Below are 26,616 nucleotides of genomic sequence, written 5' to 3' on the forward strand. Positions count from 1 at the left end.
AACTGGGCAGAAGAAAATAAGTGAATAAATAAATTTAAGTTGGATAGAAAACATTAATAAATTTATCCAAGAAGCTCCACAAACCTCAAGTAAGATGAAAAAAAAAAAAAAAAAAAGAATTCTACAAAGAGACGCATCATAGTCAAATGGTCGAATGCCAAAGGCATGGAGAATCTTGAAAACACCAAGAGAGAAGTGACTCATCATGTGTAAGGGATCCTCAATAAAATTAATAGCTGCTTTCTCATTGGAAACAATGTGGCCAGAGGCAATGGGATGACATACTTAAGGTACTGGAGAAAAAAAGACTTTCAACCAAAGATTCTATAGCTAGCAAAACCATACTTCATAAAATAAGTGAGAACTTAAGACATTCCTAGAGAAAATAATTCATTGCTAGTAGACCTGCTGTTCAAGAAATACCAGAGGCAGCTTTTCAGGTTGAAAGAAAGTGACAGTAGTTTCAATCAGGCAGTAATTTCAATCAGGATCAGATGAAAGCGCTCTAGACAAAAACTTGAATCTGCATGAAATCATGAGGAGTATTGCTAAAGGTAACTATAGGTAAATATAAGAGACAAAACGTATTCTTGCTTGTTATATTTTTCTTCTTTTATCTCATATAAAAGACAACTGCATAAACCAATAATTATAAATCCATGTTGATGGATACAGAATTATAAAAATTAATTTTTGTGAGTGTAATAGCACAATGAAAGGCAGTGGGAATACAGAGGTATAGGATAAAAGTTCTGATATATTATTAAAATTAAATTGGTATTAATTTGACTAGACTATTATGGGTTAAGATGTTCATTGCAATCCCCAGGGCAATTAGTAAAATAACTTTAAAAAACATACTAAAACAAATGACAAGGGAATTGAAATGAAAAACTTGAAATGACGCAATAAAAAATATCTATTTAACAAGAGACAGCAATGGAAGAATAGAGGGATGGAAAAAGACATAAGACATGAAAAAATATCAAAATGGAAGATATGAACTCTATCAGTAATTATACTAAGTGTAAATGAATTCAGCACTTCAATCAAAAGCCAGCAGTTGAAAGAGTTAATTTAAAAACATATGATATGCTTCCCATAAGAGACATAATTTAGACTCAAGGTACAAATAAGCTGAATGTAAAAGGAAGAAAAAGATTGTCTTGAATACTCAGCATCCCTTGAGAGTTCATATGAATTTTAGCATGAATTTTTATATTTCTGCAAAAAAAGTCATCAGAAATTTGAATTTTATAGTAATTGTACTGAAGCTGTTGATCATTTTGGGTAGTATTGACATCATAACAATAGGAATTGTATTCTAATCCATAAACATGAGCGATCTCTCTATTTATTTTCCTTTTCCTTCAGCAGAATTTTATAGTTTTCAGTGTATAAGTCTTTTACCTCTTAGGTTGTTTATTCCAAAGCATTTTATGTTTTTGTTGTTCTTATAACCGGGATTGTTTTCTTGATTTCCTTTGTAGAATGTCAATTATCAATGTACAGAAAGACATCTGACTTTTGCACATTGATTTTGTGTCCCACAATCAGTCTTCCAGGCCAGCCCCAGACAGGTTAGAACAACAAAAAGATGTCTGTTCTGCTCCCTCCATTTTGAGGGAAAGAATTGGAAACTGGATTGTTGCTTTTTCACTGTTGCATTATGCCACGTTGGGAAATGGGTGAGGCAAAAGTGAGTAAAAGCATCACATTTCCTAATGTTTTGAATGTTGCTTTTTCTTGATTAGGCATTCATTTGGCCACTTTAGACCTTTGACTATTTTTGGAGCTCTGAAAAAATTATTTTAGCCAATATCTGTCTATCTATGTATCTATCTATGTATCTATATATCTATCTATCTGTCTATCTATCTATCTGTCTGTCTGCCTGCCTGCCTGTCAGTCTGTCTGTCTGTCTGTCTGTCTGTCTGTCTGTCTATCTATCTATCTATCTATCTATCTATCTATCTGTCTGTCTATCTGTCTTTCTCTCTCTCTCTCTCTCTCTCTCTATCTACCTACCTACCCACCCGCCCACCTGCCTACCTACCTGTCTGTTTGTCTGTCTATCTACCTACCTGCCTGTGGGGGACAAGTGCATGGAGTTTCCTTTTATGCCATGTTTCTGACGTCACTCCAAATGCCAAGGCAGTGATTTTGAAAACTATTTTGTCATGTTCTATTTCCTAGGTTAAATATCAACACCTTCTTCAATTACTCTCTAAAATTTGGCAACATCCATATAGTTCCCCATGATTCCACATACGTGAATAGTAAAGTTTGGTGATTCCATTGACAGATTTCTTCAAGGCAGGTCGATCCTCTTTGCCACCTTATACACCCATGTTTTTTTCAATTCTTTTAAATAATATTTTTTAATGCTCTGTAATTATGACATATGTTGAAAGAACACAACTTAAGAATGAGATTTTCTGCTTTTTCTTGTCACTTATCAAAATTCTACCATCTCTTTAAGACTTCAGTTCACTTTGACCATTACCTGCCCACACATTCTTCTCATACTTACCTTGGACACAATCATAAAACTTTATAATTCTAGATTCAACAAAAAGCTTAATTTTCAGTTTCACTGATTGCTTTGGGTACTTTCCTCTTTTATTCTCTACATTATTATTCATATTATCGTCGACATAATTCTATTTATGAGAACATTCAACACTCCTTAATCATTATCTTGTATTCTAGAGTCTCATATAATGCGATCAAGCATACCTTTCTGCTTAACCCCTTGATCTCTTTCTTTCTGAAGTTCAGAGAAATATAGCAATGTCCAATAGTTCAATTCCATGTGGAACTGCAAATATCTCAAAATGAAGTTTACTTTAAAAAACAAGTGAGTCAGAAAAATTTAAGGAGCAGCTGTCTCCTTGCAGCTAATTAAAAAATAGCAACCATTCTTCTATCTGAACGAGTCTGTGTCTTAGAAGCATAGAGTTACTGACTTGTATTACATGCCTGCATGTTTTTAATTCTCTTGAAAAAAATATTGTTTACATTCTGTATTAATTTGCTAGGGCTGCTGTAACGAAGTGCTGCAAACTGAGTGACTAGAAACAACAAAAATCTATCTTGTCACTGTTCTGGAGGCTGAAAGTCTGAAATCAAGGTGTCAACAGGGCCATACTCCCCCTGAGATTCCAGGCAGAAAATCCTTCCTTGCCTCTTTCTGATTTCTGGTAGTGACTGGCAATCCTTAGCATTCCTTGGCTTTCAGTTGCAGGCATTTCAATTTCTGCTTCTGTCATCACATAATGGCCTCACGGTGTGTCTCTGTCGGTGTCCCTTCTCTTCTTATAAATACATCAGTCATACTGGATGAAGGCCCCCTGTAATGACCTCTATCTGCAAAGACTGTTTCCAAATAAGTTAACATTTACAGGTCCCCGGGGCGAGAACTTTAACATATCTTTTTGTGGGACACAATTCAATTCATAACACACTGCAAACTTGAGATGCTTTTTGCACTTTTTTAGTGATTAATTCTGAAACACCCCCACCCGCCTTTTTCAATTACTTTGATAAGCATCACTGCAGACACTCTCTCTAAACTGCATCTTGCAGTGGTACATAGAATTGCTGTTGATGATGAGACATTTTAGGAGAACTAAATTCTAATTAACTTTGTCACTGATTAACTTTGCCAGTGTTTTTTAGGGAACAGGGAAAGGATCTAAAGATTAATGCAGGTCGTCACAGGTGGCAGCAGACTAGGACCCAGATGTTCACAAATCTTTTCACCTCTCAGTGAAATATACTTAGTTTAAAGAAAAATTCGAAGGAAAAAGTTAGGAAAGCATTCAATACAATTGACTTCTTACAACTTTTCTCTGTTTTGTTAGCCATGTACTAGTAGAAATAATAAGAAATAGGAATATGGACAAAATCAAGGAATTGAAAGTGCAAAAGAAAATTCTACCTGATTAATCAGTTCTTGAACAAACTAAGATTTGCCTGTAATACAAGACTTAACATTTCCACTAGGGTAACAATAAGTAACTACTTTAGAAATAAAGAACATTGTCATATACACTGTAACATAGGAAAATCTTGTTTTGGCAGTTTTATACATTAACATCAAAGCAATTCCTTTAAATTTTGGGAGAGTCTTTCCCCCTAGGAATTGCTTAGAAATGAAAAGCTATAATGCAAATCTCGACTATTTTGTGACTCAAAATCCCAGACTTAATAAAAAGTGTGTCTCTATATACTCAGGCTATTTTCTTGCTGATAGTAAATGATACATTTTCTTTAACAATTTGTCCCTGGCCAGTGGGAAAGATAGAATTGTTAGACAATCAAGGGAGGGACTTTATGCAAACAATTACTATTTGTCAGTGCATTGAGAATAATCATGAACACATAGTAGGTAATCAGCAATGTCTTCCTAATCCCTGCACACATTATGGGATCCTGGAGATAATGAGTGTTAGTTCCACATCAAGATCCATACAGCCTGTTACAAACTAAAATTTTTACAATTATTTTTATTTTAATTAACATTGAATAATAAGTGTGAAAGAATTTTAAAGTACCTTACCAATGCAAGCTATTAATATAATTAATGAGTTGACAAATGACATTTTTAATAAACGTGAGCTTTTTTTGGTCACGTATTGCTTCCCTTCTAAGGGCAGGACAATGTTTCACATTGTTTCATTAAATTAACTTATTCCTCTGGTTCACATTATAAAATAACTTTGAAACGTCTTTCATGTGAAATATATGTGTGGCTGAGAGAGAACAAAACTCTAATTGTGCTCATACTGCAGAACTTAAAATAGATTAATAAAATTAAGCCTCATCATAGTTTCAAAATATTTAGGAGGCATCCATTTTGTACAACTCTTTATAAAATCTGTACTGTTCAAATGTGAGTTAACTTATTTAAAGTAATGATCACTTTAAAATTTGGTGAAATTTAAATAAGAAACTTTCAGTGAAATCCAGGAAATTTGAAAAGAAATGGTGTCATGATAGGAATTGATTTGGGAGAACGATACAGAAAATATGGTTGCCAGTTAAATACTGTTTTTATTGGAAAGAGGGTAGCCTCAAATTCTGATTATGCATGGAAAAAGAAAAAGAGCTATGGGTAGAAGTGGAGGTTATATAGAACAAAGATAGCAGTGATCCCATCATCTCGCCTCTCCATTACTTATTCCATGCTCAAAACCTGTGTCAGCTAGATCATTGCAAGAGTCTCCTCTCTGGCTTCCCTGCCTCCAGTCTTCCAACGATCCAAACCATTCTCTATGATGCAACCAGAATTATCTTTCTGTAATGTATATATGATCATGTTACTCCTCTGTTGAAAATCTTTTAATGACAATCCATTTCTTTCAAAAGGAATGCCAACCTTGTTATGATGCCCTTTAAGGTTCATCACACTTATGTTTTTCTTTCTAGCCTCATTTCTCCTCCTCTTTTTGCTCACTGTTGTCACTGTCCAATCCTCAAGCTCCAGTAATGCTGAAATAATCAGAATTCCTCAGTGTCATTGTATTTTCTCGTTAGCTTTGGGCTCTTTTCACATGCTGTCTCTAATAATCTTTATTTTTAGAACAGTTTTAGGGTCACAGAAAAATAGAGCAGAAAATACGGAAAGTTCTCATTTTCCCATATACCCCCATTTTCCTCACAGGTACAGACTCCCCCATTATCAACATGCCCCACCAGAGGAGCACATTTGTTACAATTGATGGATGTATTTTGACACACATTATTATCAAAGACCATGGTTGATTTTGGGGTTATTTCTTGGTGGTGTACCTTCTGTGGATGTGGACATACTCTTACCAGATGATACAGCAGTTATGCTCCTAAATATCTACCCGAAGAAGTTGTGGACATGTTCTGAACTTCTTTGGGTAGATAGTTAGGAGCATAACTGCTGTATTATCTGGTAAGAGTAGGATCAGTTTTGTAAGAAACTTCCAGCTGTCTTCCAAAGTGGCTATACTATTTCGCATTCCCACCAGAAACGTATGAAAGGCCTGTTTTTCCACATGTTCACCAGTAGTCAAGTGTTGTCAGTGTTATGGATTTGGGCCATTTTAATAGGTATGTCAGGTATCTCATTATTGTTTTAATTTGCATTTCACTTATGACATATTATGAGGACCATGGCTTCATATACATTTTTGTCATGTGTGCATCTACTTGATCTACTTTGGTGCGATGTCTGTTAAGGCCTTTGGCTCATTGCTTAATTGAGCTGTTTGTTGAATCATTGTTGTCTTTGAAGAGTTTTTTGTATATTTTGGATAACAATACTTTGTCAGATATCTCTTTTGCAGATATTTTCTCTCAGTCTGCATTTTGTCTCTTGACAGGGTCACTTGCAGAAAATAATTTTTGAAAATTCAATAAAATCCAGCTTGTCAATTATTTTTTCATTGATTGTAATGGGTGCCATATCTAAAAAGTCATCTCGAAACCCAAGGTCATGTAGATGTTCTCCTATGTTATTTTCTAGGAGTTTTGTATTTTGTAATCTACATTTAGGTCTGCGATCCATTTTTAGGTAATTTGTTTTTAATTTTTAATTTTTATGGGTACACAGTAGGTGTAAATATTTATGGGGTACATGAGATATTTTGATACAGCCATGCAATTCATAATAATCCCATCAGGGTAAATGGGGTATTCATCGCTTCAGCAATTTATCCTTTGTGTTGCAAACAACTGAATTATACTTTTTTAGTTATTTTAAAATGTACAATAAAAGTACTACTGACTATAATCACCCTGTTGTGCTATCAAATACTAGATATTATTTATTCTATTTTTTTTGGTACCCATTAACCATCCTCACTTTTCTCCACCCCACCACCCCCCCAGCAACTACCCTTCCCAGCCTCTGGTAACTCTCATTCTACTCTCTATCTCCATGAGTATTTTGAGTTAAATTTTTGTGAAGTATTTTGTAACTTTGGTAAAGCTTGTAATGTCTTTGTCTTGATTCATTTTGTTTCATGTGCATGACCAGTTATTCTGGCACCATTTGCTGAAAACTAACAATCTTTTCAAGACTTCTCAAGGCCGGATTTGGTAACCACTTTATAAGATCCTGTAGGACTTATCAGACTTGAAAACTACGAAAAATATTTCACGGATCAGTTAAAACATTAACTACTCTGTGAATCCTTCCTTGACTTCTCCAGGCAGGATTATGCTCCTTTTGTGCTATGTACATTTCTCAATTGCAAATATTACATTATTGCATTTTAGTCCTTTGTCTACCTGTCTCTTTTCTGTACACACATTATCTCAGAAATGTGACTAAGATAAAGTTGATGCTCAAAACATATTTGTTGAATGGCTAAATCTATCAATAAACCAACCAGTCCGTACATAACACTAGGTATTTAAATAATGATAGCCAAGCCAGAGATCTTAATTTAAGGAAGCATACACTACTAAAGCAATTTCAATTGATTCTCAGAATAGCAGAAGAAAACAAAGGAAAAAGTATTGCTTTCAGTGGCCGTAATTTATAAACAAGAACTGTTACTTATAGTATCATAGCTAAAAATAATGTTTGTGTCAACAGCACAGATTTCTGAGGATATCTAAATTGAACTAATCTACAATAGATAATTATGGGAATTAATTTTGAAAGGAATTTCATACACCAAAGTGATCGTGCACCTATAAATATTAAAATAGATTATTTTTAAAAAGGTGTTATGTGAATATTTATAATTAGTGCCAAGACAAATTTTAATTATAAAATCAACTAGAATATTGGAGGTAAAAGATTTATAGTACTCTACCACTTTCAGCAATCATGGAGTAGTTTGTTTGGACCAATTATACTTCTGAGAAACCTGGAAAATCTGGATAACATATAAAATAACATCTATTGGAGTGCAAAGCAACCTACCAAGACAGGCATGATGTCTCAGAGAAGGGAAACCTAGAAGGTGAGACCAATTTGGCACCAGTAAGTCCCTTAAAGGGTTTATGCAGACACAGTCAAATGCAGTGACTGAAGACCGAAAACATAAGACAGCTGTTTTCAGAATCTCAGATCTACAGGAGAAAAATTGGAGTTTAAAACTTGACAAGAAGGAGAAGACTTGGTAAACACTTGAGGCTTTAAGTTAGGACCCGGAAGGTTTATATTGTAAGGGTGAGGCTTTAAGTTAGGACCTGGAAGGGTTATATTCTAAGGGTAAGAGTGAATGAGAAATAGAACAGCCCTCACCAAAACTAAAGGCCAACTTTAAATCAGTTAAATCCCTGATTGGAATAATACAATCTGTCCTTAGCCTAACTGCTTACCAGAAGGAAAATTAAATTGTCCCAGAAGTATAACAATATCCAGAGCTTCAAATAATCTCAACTATTTTTCATATACAATAATCAGCAGTAAATAAAAAACCACCAGGCATGGAAAAAGTAAAAAATTAACTGAAAACCGAGAAAAATAAACAGATGATATAAACAAACTCATGTAGAATCTAGCTATTTAGTTTTTAGACATGAACCTTTAAAAATGATTAACAAGTTTAAAAAATTCAGTGATAAGGTGAAGTATTCAGCAGAGGACTGGTAACTAAAACAAATCACCAAACAGGAAGTCTAGAATCGGAAAATATAATTATTGAAACTATGAATAGATGGATGAGTTTAACAGCATATTAGAGATGAAGGAAAAAAAAAACAGATCGAAGTATGGGTGAGGACTGACGAGAAACTGTCTAGATTGAAGCACTGAGAGAAAAACTTTCAAGAAACACATGGGACATGGGAAAAATTCTGATATACATGTAATTGGCATCATGGAAGGGGTGAGCAATCAGAAAATGAGGCAGATACAATAATTGCATAGAAATGGCCGAGAATTTTTCAAAACCAATAGGTAATATCAAGCTACAGATTCAAGATATACTATACACCCCAAGTAGGATCAATGCAAAGAAAAATGCAGGTAGGCTCCTCATAAGAGAACTCATTAAATCGAATTTTTTATTTTAAAAGCAGTCAGAGGGAGGGAAAATACGTATCACTTTTAAATTTGTGGTCACTTTGCTTCTACAGGCATTTCCCTGAAGACAGCACAAGTTGAACTTTTTTTTATATGGGATTAACATCCAGTCCATGGCAAACATCGGAAGCATACACCTATATACAGTCAATCTCTGAAGGTGAAGACTATTTCCAAATAGTGGTGTCTTTCTGTTCTACTTAAATGTCTGATCCAGTCTTTCACCTTTAGATTTTTCAGACATGAATCAGTTACGGGCACCTTTGTCCTCAAGATCTCCCCCCAAAACAACACATATTAGTCTCCTCTGAAACCCCATTATTTGGTTTAGTGAAGTACGTATACCCCATTGGCATGGAGTTGGAGAGTCAGATAAAGACCCAATTACTTATTTCCCTGTAGGTCATAGTAAAAATATGTGTGTGAGTGCATACATTTTCATATATACATGTTTTGGTCTTTTCTAAGTGCCAATGGAAGCCTTGACGTGTGTTAAGGACTGATAAAATGAGGTTTGCATTTTTTAAAATACCAGTATGTTTGCAGTTTGGTAATAAGAGTAGTTAGGGTAGTAAGAGAGAACCAGGAAGCCCAATTAAGAGACTACTGAAGTACTTCAAACTAGAGATTACTATGGCTTGGACTTGAAAGGTGACAATAAATATAAAAATAAGTGGATAGATTATAAAAATATTTTGATAGTTTCCATTGAGGTGGCCCGGGTTATATTTTTTTTCTGCTACTCTGACGTATCTGTTGTTTTTTATGTCACTATAAAGGAGAGCTGGGTGGGGAGTAGTTAATGTTTCTTCCTCTTTTTCCACACTTAAAGGAGGCAATATTTGGGAGCTGAAGCAAAATGACTGAATATAGCCCTTCAGTGATCATTCCCCCTCAAGATGACCAAATTGAGCAACTATTCATGCAAGAAAACACCTTCATAGAAACCAAAATAGGTGACAACCACAGTACTTGGTTTGACTATATTATCAAGGAAAGAGGCATTGAAGAGGGTAGAAAAGACAGTCTTGCATTGCCTATAGCACCTCCCCCCCCCCGCCCCACTGCGAACCCCATGTAGTGTAGCATGAAGACAGAATCTGTGTGCTTGGGCGAGAAAGACCAAAGTGAGAGTGGACCTTGGGAACTCAGTGCTGTCCTGTCACAGTGGAACGTAGTGCAGGGAAGAATTCTGCTGGCACCTGTGAAGGAAGCATTTAGACCAGCCCTGGGCTAGAAATTCCCTGCCTCAGCAGGAGGAAACAGTTCTGGCTGGCTTCACCACCCGCTGACTAAAGTGACCTGGAGCTTGGAATAAATTTGAGTGGCAGTCAGGTTAGAAGGTCTGTTTTTATGTCAGTACCATGTTGACATGTTGTTGGGGAAAGGAGAAGGAAGAATACAGATAACTTTGTCTTGCAACCTGGGTACCATAGTAATAGTAATAAAAAGCAGCAGGCATATTCCTGAAACTCCAGAGTGCAGATCTTTGCTCCCCGACAGCGTTTTCAGACCCACTGTGGCCAGAAAGGAATCCATTGCCTTGATGAGATGTACCCAGTTTCAGAAGAATTTACCATCCACTGACTAAAGTGGTCTTAGACTTTGAATAAACATCAGTAGCAGCCAAGCAGCAGTGGCCACAGGCCAGTATTGTGCTGGTCTGCAAAGCTTCAGGTGCAACAATGTGGAGTACCAGCTGTGTTGGCCACAGGAGTGTCCATACCAGCATTTCACCAACTCTCACTGCTGAATTATACCAAACATTTAAAGATGAACTAATACCAATCCAGTTTAAACTATTCCAAAAAATTGAGGCAAATGAAATGCTTCCAAACTTATTCTACAAGACCAGTATTACCCAGATAACAAAACCAGATGATAACACAACAACAAAACTACAGACCAGCATCTCTGATGAACATAGATGTAAAAATCCTCAAAAACATACTAGTAAATAGAACTCAACAACACATTAAAAAGATCATTCATGCTGATCAAGTGAGATTTACCCCAGAGGTGCAAGCATGGTTTAAAATACATAAATTAATAAATGTGATTCATCATATCAACAGAATGAAGGACAAACCTATATGATCATTTCATTAGATGTAGAAAAAGTATTCCATAAAACTTAACATCCCTTCATGATAAAAGCTCTCAAAAAACTGTGTATAGAAGGAACATACCTGAACATCATAAAAACCATATAAGAAAAATCCACAGAAAGTATCACACTGCATGAGAAAAAAAACCTGAAAGCATTTTCTCTAAGATCTGGAACAAGACAAGGATGCCCACTTTCATCACTTTTATTCAACATAGTACTAGAAGTCCTAGCTAGATAAATTAGAAAAGAGAAAGAAATAAAGGACATTCAAATTAGAAATGAAGTCAAGTTAGCCTTGTTGGCAGATGATCTGATTTCATATTTAGAAAAACCTAAAGACTCCACTACACAACTGTTAGAACTGATAAACAAATTCAGTAGAGTTTCAGGATACAAAATCCACACACAAAAAGCAGTAGCATTTCTATATGCCATAAACAAACAATCTGAAAAACAAACCAAGAAAGTAATCCCATTTAAAATAGCTGCAAATGAAATCAAATACTTAGGAATTAACCAAAGAAGTAAAATATCTCTTCAATGAAAACTATAAAATGTTGTTGAAAGAAATTAAAGACATAACAAAAAATGGAAAGATATGCCATGTTCATGGGTTAGAAGAATCAATGTTTTTAAAATGTTTATACAACCCAAAGCAATCTACAGATTCAATGCAATCTCTATCAAAATAATGTTCTTCACAAAAATAGAAAGAGCAATCCTATAATTTATATGGAGCCACAAAAGACCCAAAATAGCCAAAGTTATCCTACGCAAGAAGAACTAAACTGGAGGAATCACATTACCTGGCATCAAATTATATTATAAAGCTACAGTAACCAAAACAACATGGTACTGACATAAAAACAGACACAGGGACCAAGGAAATAGAATAGAGAACTCCAAAATAGATTCATGCATTTATAGTCAGCTCATTTTTCACAAAAGTGCCAAAGACATATACTGAGGAAAGAACAACATCTTCAATAAATGATGCGGAAAAAACTGGATATCCATATGCAGAAGGATGAAACTAAATCCCATCTCTCATCATATACAAAAATCAAGTAAAAAAATAAAGACTTAAATGTAAGACCCCAAATTATAAAACTATTAGAAGAAAACGTTGAACAAACACTTCTGCACATTGGCCTGGGCAAAGTTTTCTTGAGTAAGACGTTAAAAGCACAGGCAGTCAAAGCACAAACAGATAAATGATATCACACCAAGATAAAAAGCTACGTCACAGCAAAGGAAACAATTAACAAAGTGAAAAGAGGATCTACAGAATGGGAGAAAATATTTCCTAACTACTAATCTGAGAAGGGATTAATAACTAGAATATATAAGGAGCTCAGACAACTCAATAAGAATAAAACCAAATAATCCAACTTAAAATTTGCAAAAAATATGAATAAACATTTCTCAAAAGAAGACATGCAAATGCCCAACAGGTATATAAAAAACCTCAACATCACTAATCCCCAGAGAAATGCAAATTAAAACTACAATGAGCTATAATCTCATTCCAGTTAAATAGCTTTTTAGGCCAGGCACTGTGGCTCACACCCATAGTTCTAGCTACTCAGGAGGCTGAGGTGAGACGATCGCTTGAATCCATGAGTTTGAATTCAGTCGAGGCAACACCGGAAGACCCTGTCTCTAAAGAAATAAAAGGCTTTTATACAAAAAACAGGCAACAACAAATGCTGTCGAGAATGTGGAGAAAGGGGAACCCTTTATATACTGTTGGTGGGAATGTAAATTAGTACAACCACTATGTGAAACAGTATGGAGATTCCTGAAAAAAATTTTTCAAAGATAAAAATAGACTACTATATGATCCAGCAACCCCACTGAGAAAGGAAATTAGTATATCAAAGTAATATCTGCATTTCCATGTTTATTGCAGCACTATTCACAATAGCCGAGATATGGAATCAAACAAAGTATCCATCAATAGATGAATGGATAAAGTAAATGTGGTACAAATACACAGTGGAGTACTATTCAGCCACAATAAAGAATGAAATCCTGTCATTTGCAACAACATGGATGGAACTGGAGGTCATCACATTAAGTGAAATAAGCCAGGTACAGAAAGACAAACTTTGCACTTTCTCCATAATATGTGAGAGTTAAAAAAAATGAACTCATGGACTTATGCTGTAGATTGTTGGTTACCAGAAGCTGGGAAGGGTAGTGGGGAGAGGGGAATAAAAAGGAGATGGTTAATGGACACAAAAATACAGAGAGAAGAAATAAGATCCAGTGTTCAGTAGTATAATAGGGTAAGTATAGTTAACAATAATTTACTGTAATTTTCAAAATAACTAAAAGAATGGAATTGTAATGTTCCTTTTTTTTTTTTTTTTTTTTTTTTTGAGACGGAGTCTCACGCTGTTGCCCAGGCTGGAGTGCAGTGGCGCGATCTCGGCTCACTGCAAGCTCCGCCTCCCGGGTTCCCGCCATTCTCCTGCCTCAGCCTCCTGAGTAGCTGGGACTACAGGCGCCCGCCACCGCGCCCGGCTAATTTTTTTTTTGCATTTTTAGTAGAGACGGGGTTTCACTGTGGTCTCGATCTCCTGACCTTGTGATCCTTCCGCCTCGGCCTCCCAAAGTGCTGGGATTACAGGCTTGAGCCACCGCGCCCGGCCGTAATGTTCCTAATACAAAGAAATGATAAGTGCTTGAGGTAGTAGATACTTCAATTATTCTGATTTGATCATTATATATTGTATGCTTGTATTGAAATATCTTGTACCTCATAAATATGTACAGCTACTATGTATCCAAAACAATTTTAAATAAAAAATTTAAAAGGCAATATTCATGCAGATATGATATATGGCAATAAACCACATTCATTCAATGTTTGTTTGCACTCACTCTCTGCTTTCATGAAACCCTTTCAAAGAGACAGAGAATGCAGAAAAGTTGAGTCTGCTGTACTAAAGGAAGATCTATTTCCATATCCTATAATTGGCTTTCTGCTATTTGGACTCTAAATCATTTCAAAAATGAATGACAATTGGAGACTGTGGTTACTTATAGAGCTGTTCACAAATCTGGTTTCCTGTGGTAGGGATGTGGTAGGATGGCACTCGTAGCTGTTGAAGTTAAGCAATGTGTTTTTATTTGTTTGTCTTTTAAAAAATAAATTTTACTGTGCATATTTAAGGTATACAATATGATGTTATGAAATATACGTGTACAGTAAAATATTTGCTATAGTGGAACTAATTAACATATCCATCATCTCCCATAGTTACCCATCCACCCCCATGGCATGAGCAGCTATAATGTATTCATTTGGAAAAAATCTTGACTATAATACACTACTATTAACTATAGTTAGTACATTAGATCTTTCAACTTGTTTCCCCTACATATTTGCCAGTTTGTATCCTTTGATCTACATCTCCCCATTCTCATCCTCCTACCCACTCCATGACCCTAGTAACCACTATTTTATTTTCTATCTATATGTTTGACCTTTTTTGAGATCATGCTATCTTTTCCTTTCTGGCTTATTTCACTTAACATAATGTTCTCCAGGTCCATCCATGTTGTGGCAAATGAAAGGATCTCCTTCTTTTTCAAGGATGAATAATATTTGGCCAAAAAAATAGAGTGTCGCTGACAGGAGAAACTTTTAAGAGACATTTTTTTTGTTAACCACCTTTCTTTTCTATATAATAAGAACAGAAGCTCATTTCAAGATGAAGCCTCTGTCAACCCGAGTCCTAAAGTAAGGGGAACGAGTGGAGCCAACTGTGCTCCACCTCTCAACTTCTTTGGGTTTTAGCATATGAGAAAATTTTGTTGTTCCAAACCTCCTTTATGGTTATTTGTTAATGTGGCTGAACCTAGACCATCCTTATACAGACACCAGTGAGTCAGTCAATCCTCACTCCTAGCAGGGTCTCCCTCTAAAACAATTGAGTCTCTGGACATTTAACACTGATAATGACTAAGAGCTCACTGTCTTTTGAGATAATGTTCTCCAATTTTAAGCAGTAAAAATTATTAAATATTCTTTGTTTTGAACCAAAACTTGCCTTTCTGTAACCTCCACTCAAAAGCTAATTTACATAGTGAGCTTAGTTAATGAACAGGCACTTGTCTAAATGTCTTCGGTGACATTCTGCAACTTAGAATTTATTACCTGCCTCAGGGAGCGTTCTGCTAAAACTATTTTCTGAAAATCCTAAATCTCAAACAACAGAACACACTGAATGTAAATTAAATAGCTCTCTTGAGCAGAAAATTAAATTGGTTCCATGACATGGGTTTTAAGGAAGCCAACATAATATAAACAGTGCTGCAAGTGACTGATAAACCTGCAAACTCAATTGATACCCTACCTTGGTAATAACCAATTGGGAAAATTAGAGTAATGTGCATGAGCATATCTCATTCACACACTATTATCTAAACAGAGCTAGAAAATATGTTCAAATAATTAATGACACTTGAATCCAGAAATATCAATATAGTATACACTTTGAAAGCACCCTTCTTTTAGTTTTTGTAGGCAGAATGACCTACTCACCATAATTCCAGGTTAAAGCTCAACTTTAGTGGTTCAAAGTAATTCATTATATCAGTCTATTTTACAATTAGTGCAGAGAAATAAGTAACAACCCATTCAGTACAATTTAAAAGCCAATATGAAACTGCCATTGCCCCACATCTGTTTCTCAAGAGTCATTCATGTTTTCCGGACTTACAGTATAACTTATTATCTGAGCTTTTTAAAATCAACACAATTTACAGAAAGGGTCAACAGAAAATTAAGAAAAAAAGAATATGTTTTTCAAAAATGAAGAAATATAAAAAGACACTATAAAACATACTTAAATTCAATGTAAATCAAGCAGCAAAATTAAAGCACAAGATTCAGTTTTTCATCTGATATTGTAACTTTTGTTTTTACTAGCAATATCTATTATTGGTAAGAGTTTAGAGAATGAACCCTCTTATTTACTGTTAATCACCATGTAAAGTGACATACTGAAGGATAGGGATGAATATCAATTATGCCTTCCAAATCAGTAATAGCAAGTAGATACTAACCTTCTTCCACTAACCTTCCTGTATTAAGACTATTATAAAGATTGTGACTGGCCATCAACTTCAAGATTTATTCCACTTCATGGAGGGCATGGTAGTGTCAGTCATCTCTTTTGTACCATCTCACATAATCTCACCTTGAACTCTGATTCCAGCCATGGCTACAGTGAACAGTATTGTGTAGGTTTCATTCTACGTTATACCAATTACCCATATCGGCCTCTGATATGAGCTCTTCTACAAGGTGCTACTCATTTTATAACCCTTTCTGAAGAATTAGGTAGGACAGTGTAGGTTTACACATTATTGTTTGAACTAAAAAGTAAGAGATAAACATTCATCTTTAGGAATAGGAAGTCCTTAGAGTTAATTAAGTTCCTATACTGACCAATTTCTGAAACTTTGGAGGACAGTCAGCTAGAATGTCTATTGTATTGGTCCAAGAAGGATCAATAGGAACTGTGGAAAATGAGACAAGCCTATCAAATACAGTAGGATATCTATATTTTATCCGTTTTCTCCAGGGAAGAACAATCATCTTTCCTGTTAATCTTGATGACTTAAACAAAAAAGTGGGAGAACCGGGGAAGAGGAAAGCTTTATTTCTCACAGTTCTGGAGACTGGGACGTCCATGATGAAGGTATCAGCTTATTTGACTCCTAGTGAGAGTCCTCTTCCTGGTTTGCTGATGGCCATCATCTTGCCATGTCCTCACATGGCAAAAAGAGAGGGAGAGGTTTCGAGAGAGGAGAGAGGGAAAGAGTGCTCTCTTGTCTCTTCTTATAAGGGCACTAATCCCATTAGGAGGACCCCATCCTAATGATTTCCTCTTGACCTAATCAGTTCTCAAAAACCCCATCTCCAAATACCATCACTTTTTAGGTTAGGACTTCAACATATAAATTTTCGGGGAGCAAAATTCAGTCCATAGCAGCCAGAAAAGTAAGAGATCTCATAGTACTTGAATTGATTCTGGAATAACATATTTATTTTTAAAAAGCACTGTGGGCCGGGCATGGTGGCTCATGTCTGGAATCCCAGGAGGCCAAGGCGGGCGGATAACCTGAGGTCAGGAGTTCGAGACCAGCCTGGCCAACATGGTGAAACCCTGTCTCTACTACAAATACAAAAATTAGCCAGGCGTGGCAGCAGGTGCCTGTAATCCCGGCTACTCAGGAGGCTGAGGCAGGAAAATAGCTCGAACCCAGGAGGCAGAGGTTGCAGTGAGCCGAGGTCGCACCATTGCGTTCCAGCCTGGGGAACAAGAGCAAGACTTCATCTCAAAAAAAAAAAAAAAAAAAAAAAGCACTGAGAGTCTGAGGGATGACAAGTTTTTGATTTGTACAAAGACTGGTAAAATTATTTTATATAACTCAATCATGAAAGTAATCACTCTTTGTCAACCTATAAATTCTGAGGAAGATAAAAGAAGATAATTCCCTAAACTGCATTGTTTTGTCAATTTGTTAAAAATTATTTTCCATTTGCAATCATTCATGCTATGTTTATTTGCTTTTAGTTTGTTTATTTATCTATTTAGAGTTTGGGACATTACCATAACAGTCAGTTGGCTATAAAGAGTTTATCATAACAGTTGACTATAAAGGGATATTATTTGATTGTACCTTTAGTCCTACATACATTTTAAAATACTAAACCATTTTCCTTACTTTACACAGGCTGACAGGTGCTTAAAAAAACAGGATAATATAATGAAGGAAATGAAAATATTAACTCCATTTTAAAAAATCTTGCTTTAACATAGATGATAATACATATTCTGTAAATTCAGGGAAAATTACTTCTTAGAGATTTTAGTCATATGAGGCAAGCAATAGAGAAATAGGACCTTGCTGAGATAGCTTGGGTATCAGCCCAGGGGGACACCTCTAAAAGTATTAAATGTTCATTTACACCACAGTAAGCAAACTCCCTTTAAGTGATTCCTTAAACTGAGCGGAATACATTTATTTGACCCAAATGTATCTTCATTTGTCTGGGTGGTTAATTGGATGATTCAGTTCATTTGTTCTTCTATTCCACTGACAATTAATATATATACTTCATATTAATTACCCCTTTTCAACAAAATGACATTTCACTGTAGGCAACACTGAACACAATTTATATTCTGTAATTACTGAGAAGGCACCTCATGATCTAGTTACAGGACCTCGGGGATATCATAGTAAATCTCGAACATCACAGTGATGTATAAGTGATGTGTAAGAAACTGATTGAACCTGAGTTCTTCTGATTTCAGAAAAAAATCATCAATTTGTTTATATTTTATTAGGTCATAATTTTCACAATATGGTACGTAAAATTATTTATAAACACGTTAAATATGGCAATGTCAGTAGCTCATCCATTTCAATCATTCACATTTTTTTTTAACTGTAGAAATTGACATTATTTAAATCCTTACTGTTTTCTCTCCTTTTTTTCTCAGTGTCAAAGCACTTCAATTAAAACACAGAAACTATAGAAATTTATCCGGTAAATATGCTGATGATGTCCTAAACTTGATCGCTTGTCTCAAAATTTAGTGCGTGTAAGTTTAAACCCATAATTACAGTTTTATTTAAAGTCGCATCACATAGAAAATTAGAAAAACATTCAGGTATTGAACCTATCAAGTGAGTTCTTATTTTAGGAATTTGCTATATAGTTACTTTTCAAAAATTTATGGAGGAATTGACCAATTTGAGAGTAATATTTTTTACTATTGGAAACAGAATTGTGATGCCTTCACCTCTTTAACTGAATTTAGCTATTAGAGAAAAACTGTCTAGTGGTGATGTCTCACCCCACTTTGTTGATAAAAAAGAAATGTTATTTTTGTAACGTCTGTAGTTGCATCAAACATCAAAAGCACAGTGCTCAGGCAGAAATAGCTGTTTCTTATTTCTTTGATTTCTCTCAACCCAACTTTCGTTGTCAGTAAACTGGCGGTCCCACATGGCCCTTCTTCTCTTCTTCCAAAAATCCAACAATTGTGTTCATCAGTTGTTGCCTAATAAGCCACTATGTGAAAGTGAACCATCATAGGAATATATATATTCCATCTCCAGAAACACAAAGCAAGATCTGATGAGAATTTTTTTTTAAACAGTGATTTGCTTTACCCGTAGAAGTTCCCCTCCCTCTGTCTCTTAATGGGGGAAGTTCTTCCTTCTTTCTTACCTCTTATACTCTCTGCTCGTTAAAACCACTCCATGTGTGTCTGTGTTGTTTTATCTTGATCGGTGCAAAACCAAGGACCCTGGCATTCCTCCAGTCATCGAAGCCTCATCATTGTGAATTTTTACTCCATCAGCCAATGAAAACAAGGTCAAACGTAGCTGTTGTGTGTGTGTGTTCATTTTATTTTATTTTTTTATTTTTATTTTATTTTATTTTATTTTTTCTAAATGGTTTTTCTTTTTTTTTTAAATTTATTTATTATTATTATACTTTAAGTTGTAGGGTACATGTGCATAACGTGCAGGTTTGTTACATATGTATACTTGTGCCATGTTGGTGTGCTGCACCCATCAACTCGTCATTTACATCAGGTATAACTCCCAATGCAATCCCTCCCCGCTCCCCCCTCCCCATGATAGGCCCGGGTGTGTGATGTTCCCCTTCCTGAGTCCAAGTGATCTCATTGTTCAGTTCCCACCTATGAGTGAGATCATGCGGTGTTTGGTTTTCTGTTCTTGTGATAGTTTGCTAAGAATGATGGTTTCCAGCTGCATCCATGTCCCTACAAAGGACACAAACTCATCATGTTTATGGCTGCATAGTATTCCATGGTGTATATGTGCCACATTTTCTTTTTTTTTTTTTTTTTTTGAGATGGAGTCTCGCTCTGTCGCCCAGGCTGGAGTGCAGTGGCCGGATCTCAGCTCACTGCAAGCTCCGCCTCCCGGGTTCGGGCATTCTCCTGTCTCAGCCTCCTGAGTAGCTGGGACTACAGGCGCCCGCCACCTCGCCCGGCTAGTTTTTTGTATTTTTTAGTAGAGACGGGGTTTCACCGTGTTAGCCAGGATGGTCTCGATCTCCTGACCTAGTGATCCGCCCGTCTCGGCCTCCCAAAGTGCTGGGATTATAGGCTTGAGCCACCGCGCCCGGCCAACCACATTTTCTTAATCCAATCTGTCACTGATGGACATTTGGGTTGATTCCAAGTCTTTGCTATTGTGAATAGTGCCGCAATAAACATACGTGTGCATGTGTCTTTATAGCAGCATGATTTATAATCCTTTGGGTATATACCCAGTAATGGGATGGCTGGGTCATATGGTACATCTAGTTCTAGATCCTTGAGGAATGGCCATACTGTTTTCCATAATGGTTGAACTAGTTTACAATCCCACCAACAGTGTGAAAGTATTCCTATTTCTCCACATCCTCTCCAGCACCTGTTGTTTCCTGACTTTTTAATGATCGCCATTCTAACTGGTGTGAGATGGTATCTCATTGTGGTTTTGATTTGCATTTCTCTGATGGCCAGTGATGATGAGCATTTTTTCATGTGTCTGTTGGCTGTATGAATGTCTTCTTTTGAGAAATGTCTGTTCATATCCTTTGCCCACTTTTGGATGGGGTTGTTTGTTTTTTTCTTGTCAATTTGTTTGAGTTCTTTGTAGGTTCTGGATATTAGCCCTTTGTCAGATGAGTAGATTGCAAAAATTTTCTCCCATTCTGTAGGTTGCCTGTTCACTCTGATGGTAGTTTCTTTTGCTATGCAGAAGCTCTTTAGTTTAATGAGATCCCATTTGTCAATTTTGGCTTTTGCTGCTGTTGCTTTTGGTGTTTTAGACATGAAATCTTTGCCCATGCCTATGTCCTGAATGGTACTACCTAGGTTTTCCTCTAGGATTTTTATGGTATTAGGTCTAACATTTAAGTCTCTAATCCATCTTGAATTAATTTTCGTATAAGGAGTAAGGAAAGGATCCAGTTTCAGCTTTCTACTTATGGCTAGCCAATCTTCCCAGCACCATTTATTAAATAGGGAATCCTTTCCCCATTTCTTGTTTCTCTCAGGTTTGTCAAAGATCAGATGGCTGTAGATGTGTGGTATTATTTCTGAGGACTCTGTTCTGTTCCATTGGTCTATATCTCTGTTTTGGTACCAGTACCATGCTGTTTTGGTTACTGTAGCCTTGTAGTATAGTTTGAAGTCAGGTAGCGTGATGCCTCCAGCTTTGTTCTTTTGACTTAGGATTGTCTTGGAGATGCGGGCTCTTTTTTGGTTCCATATGAACTTTAAAGCAGTTTTTTCCAATTCTGTGAAGAAACTCATTGGTAGCTTGATGGGGATGGCATTGAATCTATAAATTACCTTGGGCAGTATGGCCATTTTCACGATATTAATTCTTCCTATCCATGAGCATGGTATGTTCTTCCATTTGTTTGTGTCCTCTTTTATTTCACTGAGCAGTGGTTTGTAGTTCTCCTTGCAGAGGTCCTTTACATCCCTTGTAAGTTGGATTCCTAGGTATTTGATTCTCTTTGAAGCAATTGTGAATGGAAGTTCATTCCTGATTTGGCTCTCTGTTTGTCTGTTACTGGTGTATAAGAATGCTTGTGATTTTTGCACATTAATTTTGTATCCTGAGACTTTGCTGAAGTTGCTTATCAGCTTAAGGAGATTTTGGGCTGAGACAATGGGGTTTTCTAAATATACAATCATGTCATCTGCCAACAGGGACAATTTGACTTCTTCTTTTCCTAACTGAATACCCTTGATTTCTTTCTCTTGCCTGATTGCCCTAGCCAGAACTTCCAACACTATGTTGAATAGGAGTGGTGAGAGAGGGCATCCCTGTCTTGTGCCAGTTTTCAAAGGGAATTTTTCCAGTTTTTGCCCATTCAGTATGATATTGGCTGTGGGTTTGTCATAAATAGCTCTTATTATTTTGAGGTACGTTCCATCAATACCGAATTTATTGAGCGTTTTTAGCATGAAGGGCTGTTGAATTTTGTCAAAAGCCTTTTCTGCATCTATTGAGATAATCATGTGGTTCTTGTCTTTGGTTCTGTTTATATGCTGGATTATGTTTATTGATTTGCGAATGTTGAACCAGCCTTGCATCCCAGGGATGAAGCCCACTTGATCATGGTGGATAAGCTTTTTGATGTGTTGCTGAATCTGGTTTGCCAGTATTTTATTGAGGATTTTTGCATCGATGTTCATCAGGGATATTGGTCTAAAATTCTCTTTTTTTGTTGTGTCTCTGCCAGGCTTTGGTATCAGGATGATGTTGGCCTCATCAAATGAGTTAGGGAGGATTCCCTCTTTTTCTATTGATTGGAATAGTTTCAGAAGGAATGGTACCAACTCCTCCTTGTACCTCTGGTAGAATTCAGCTGTGAATCCATCTGGTCCTGGACTTTTTTTGGTTGGTAGGCTATGAATTATTGCCTCAATTTCAGAGCCTGCTATTGGTCTATTCAGGGATTCAACTTCTTCCTGGTTTAGTCTTGGAAGAGTGTAAGTGTCCAGGAAATTATCCATTTCTTCTAGATTTTCCAGTTTATTTGCGTAGAGGTGTTTATAGTATTCTCTGATGGTACTTTGTATTTCTGTGGGGTCGGTGGTGATATCCCCTTTATCATTTTTAATTGCGTCGATTTGATTCTTCTCTCTTTTCTTCTTTATTAGTCTTGCTAGTGGTCTGTCAATTTTGTTGATCTTTTCAAAAAACCAACTCCTGGATTCATTGATTTTTTGGAGGGTTTTTTGTGTCTCTATCTCCTTCAGTTCTGCTCTGATCTTAGTTATTTCTTGCCTTCTGCTAGCTTTCAAATGTGTTTGCTCTTGCTTCTCTAGTTCTTTTAATTGCGATGTTAGAGTGTCAATTTTAGATCTTTCCAGCTTTCTCTTGTGGGCATTTAGTGCTATAAATTTCCCTCTACACACTGCTTTAAATGTGTCCCAGAGATTCTGGTATGTTGTATCTTTGTTCTCATTGGTTTCAAAGAACATCTTTATTTCTGCCTTCATTTCGTTATGTACCCAGTAGTCATTCAGGAGCAGGTTGTTCGTTTTCCATGTAGTTGAGCGGTTTTGATTGAGTTTCTTAGTCCTGAGTTCTAGTTTGATTGCACTGTGGTCTGAGAGACAGTTTGTTATAATTTCTGTTCTTGTACATTTGCTGAGGAGTGCTTTACTTCCAATTACGTGGTCGATTTTGGAGTAAGTACGATGTGGTGCTGAGAAGAATGTATATTCTGTTGATTTGGGGTGGAGAGTTCTATAGATGTCTATTAGGTCTGCTTGCTGCAGAGATGAGTTCGATTCCTGGATATCCTTGTTAACTTTCTGTCTCGTTGATCTGTCTAATGTTGACAGTGGAGTGTTGAAGTCTCCCATTATTATTGTATGGGAGTCTAAGTCTCTTTGTAAGTCTCTAAGGACTTGCTTTATGAATCTGGGTGCTCCTGTATTGGGTGCATATATATTTAGGATAGTTAGCTCTTCCTGTTGAATTGATCCCTTTACCATTATGTAATGGCCTTCTTTGTCTCTTTTGATCTTTGATGGTTTAAAGTCTGTTTTATCAGAGACTAGTATTGCAACCCCTGCTTTTTTTTGTTCTCCATTTGCTTGGTAAATCTTCCTCCATCCCTTTATTTTGAGCCTATGTATGTCTCTGCGTGTGAGATGGGTCTCCTGAATACAGCAGACTGATGGGTCTTGACTCTTTATCCAGTTTGCCAGTCTGTGTCTTTTAATTGGAGCATTTAGTCCATTTACATTTAAGGTTAAGATTGTTATGTGTGAACTTGATCCTGCCATTATATTAACTGGTTATTTTGCTTGTTAGATGATGCAGTTTCTTCCTAGCCTCGATGGTCTTTACATTTTGGCATGTTTTTGCAATGGCTGGTACCAGTTGTTCCTTTCCATGTTTAGTGCTTCCTTCAGGGTCTCTTGTAAGGCAGGCCTAGTGGTGACAAAATCTCTAAGCATTTGCTTATCTGTAAAGGATTTTATTTCTCCTTCACTTATGAAAGTTAGTTTGGCTGGATATGAAATTCTGGGTTTAAAATTCTTTTCTTTAAGAATGTTGACTATTGGCCCCCACTCTCTTCTGGCTTGGAGAGTTTCTGCCGAGCGATCTGCTGTTAGTCTGATGGGTTTCCCTTTGTGGGTAACCCGACCTTTCTCTCTGGCTGCCCTTAAGATTTTTTCCTTCATTTCAACTTTGGTGAATCTGGCAATTATGTGTCATGGAGTTGCTCTTCTCGAGGAGTATCTTTGTGGCGTTCTCTGTATTTCCTGGATTTGAATGTTGGCCTGCCCTACTAGGTTGGGGAAGTTCTCCTGGATGATATCCTGAAGAGTGTTTTCCAACTTGGTTCCTTTTTCCCCCTCACTTTCAGGCACCCCAATCAGACGTAGATTTGGTCTTTTTACATAATCCCATACTTCTTGCAGGCTTTGTTCATTTCTTTTTCTTCTTTTTTCTTTTGGTTTCTCTTCTCGCTTCATTTCATTCATTTGATCCTCAATCGCTGATACTCTTTCTTCCAGTTGATTGAGTCGGTTACTGAAGCTTGTGCATTTGTCACGTATTTCTCGTGTCATGGTTTTCATCTCTTTCATTTCGTTTAGGACCTTCTCTGCATTAATTACTCTAGCCATCAATTCTTCCACTTTTTTTTCAAGATTTTTAGTTTCTTTACGCTGGGTACGTAATTCCTCCTTTAGCTCTGAGAAATTTGATGGACTGAAGCCTTCTTCTCTCATCTCGTCAAAGTCATTCTCCGTCCAGCTTTGATCCGTTGCTGGCGATGAGCTGCGCTCCTTTGCCGGGGGAGATGCGCTCTTATTTTTTGAATTTCCTGCTTTTCTGCCCTGCTTTTTCCCCATCTTTGTGGTTTTATCTGCCTCTGGTCTTTGATGATGGTGATGTACTGATGGGGTTTTGGTATAGGTGTCCTTCCTGTTTGATAGTTTTCCTTCTAACAGTCAGGACCCTCAGCTGTAGGTCTGCTGGAGATTGCTTGAGGTCCACTCCAGACCCTGTTTGCCTGGGTATCAGCAGCAGAGGCTGCAGAAGATAGAATATTTCTGAACAGCGAGTGTACCTGTCTGATTCCTGCTTTGGAAGCTTCCTCTCAGGGGTGTACTCCACCCTGTGAGGTGTGGGGTGTCAGACTGCCCCTAGTGGGGGATGTCTCCCAGTTAGGCTACTCAGGGGTCAGGGACCCACTTGAGCAGGGAGTCTGTCCCTTCTCAGATCTCAACCTCCATGTTGGGAGATCCACTGCTCTCTTCAAAGCTGTCAGACAGGGTCGTTTGCCGTGTGTGTTCATTTTAATTTTGGTTTTAGTAAGATAACGGAGTCAAATTGCTATTAGCTTTCAACTTCCATTGATTTTGAATCTTGCTGACAGGGTCTGTTATTTGTCAACTCAGTATACATTAATACTTTTTGCTTAGTGTCTAAACTATTGTTTTAATTGGGATTCCAATGAACTCAGCAAAAAAAGATTTCATTTCCCAGGTTCTCTTACAGTTAGGTGTGGTATTAAGACTAAGATGTATGTAGAAGCTATAGGATGAAAGTATTTTGAAAGTTTCTAAAAGATGGGCAGATGCATGCCCTTGTTTACCCTTAACTTCCTGTCTTCTTTCTCCTGACAGGAAAGTTAATGGCTGAAGATTCAGCAGCCATTCTGAACTGGAAATTACATGTTAAGGCTATTATAGAAGAAATTAAATCTCTATGTCCCCAAGGTATCTCTATACCGGCCTGGCATGCCTATCTCCAAACCTCCTTTACATGAGACAGAAACAGCTTCTATCACCTTAAAATCTGTTACTTTAGGTCTTTTCATTATGAGCAGCTAAAATGAATCTTACTTGATACAGTGTGAGTGTTCATGGATTAGGGCATTGTTTGATAAGAGGAGTAAGAAAAGACTATAAATTGTATTGGCCCTGACATGCCACAATGAGGGCTGAAGCCAAATTAATCAAATAATAAACTCAAATACAAAGAACAACATTTTTTTGTTGGTTTCAGAACTAACAAGTAAATAATGTAGAAGTAATCAGTACTATCCTTACAATAAGAAAAAAGTTGAACAAACTGAAAATGAACGACTTTTCTTCAACCCAGAAGAGAAGTAAAATCACAGAGCAAACTGCCCTTCTGAAATCTGGAAAGACAAGCAAATTCATTGAGTCCCAGCTCTAATTTCCTTCAATGGAGCATAATTCTCTAGAGCCATACATAAACTGATAGGGACACCTAAATGGTAATTTTAACAAATTGCTGAAGACTGAGTGTGGACTAACATGAAAATGAGAGACTCCTGGGGGCCACAGTCTTAGGGATGCCACCACACTTTCATGGACTTTACCTCCAGGAAGTTTTCTATGTTCTCACTGCCAAGAACCAAGAC

At 36.7% G+C, this 26,616-nt stretch overlaps 1 long non-coding RNA gene across 1 annotated transcript; it reads left to right on the top strand.

Moving 5' to 3' along the window:
- The first annotated feature begins 18,658 nt into the window (after positions 1 to 18,658).
- Positions 18,659 to 26,214, top strand: LOC112428146 (uncharacterized). The gene is made up of 2 exons (XR_003020047.2): positions 18,659 to 18,754; positions 25,853 to 26,214. It is a non-coding gene; the product is annotated as an uncharacterized lncRNA (long non-coding RNA).
- The last annotated feature ends 402 nt before the right edge of the window (positions 26,215 to 26,616 follow it).

This window comes from Macaca nemestrina, chromosome X, assembly GCF_043159975.1.
Source record: "Macaca nemestrina isolate mMacNem1 chromosome X, mMacNem.hap1, whole genome shotgun sequence".
Taxonomy (NCBI): domain Eukaryota; kingdom Metazoa; phylum Chordata; class Mammalia; order Primates; family Cercopithecidae; genus Macaca; species Macaca nemestrina.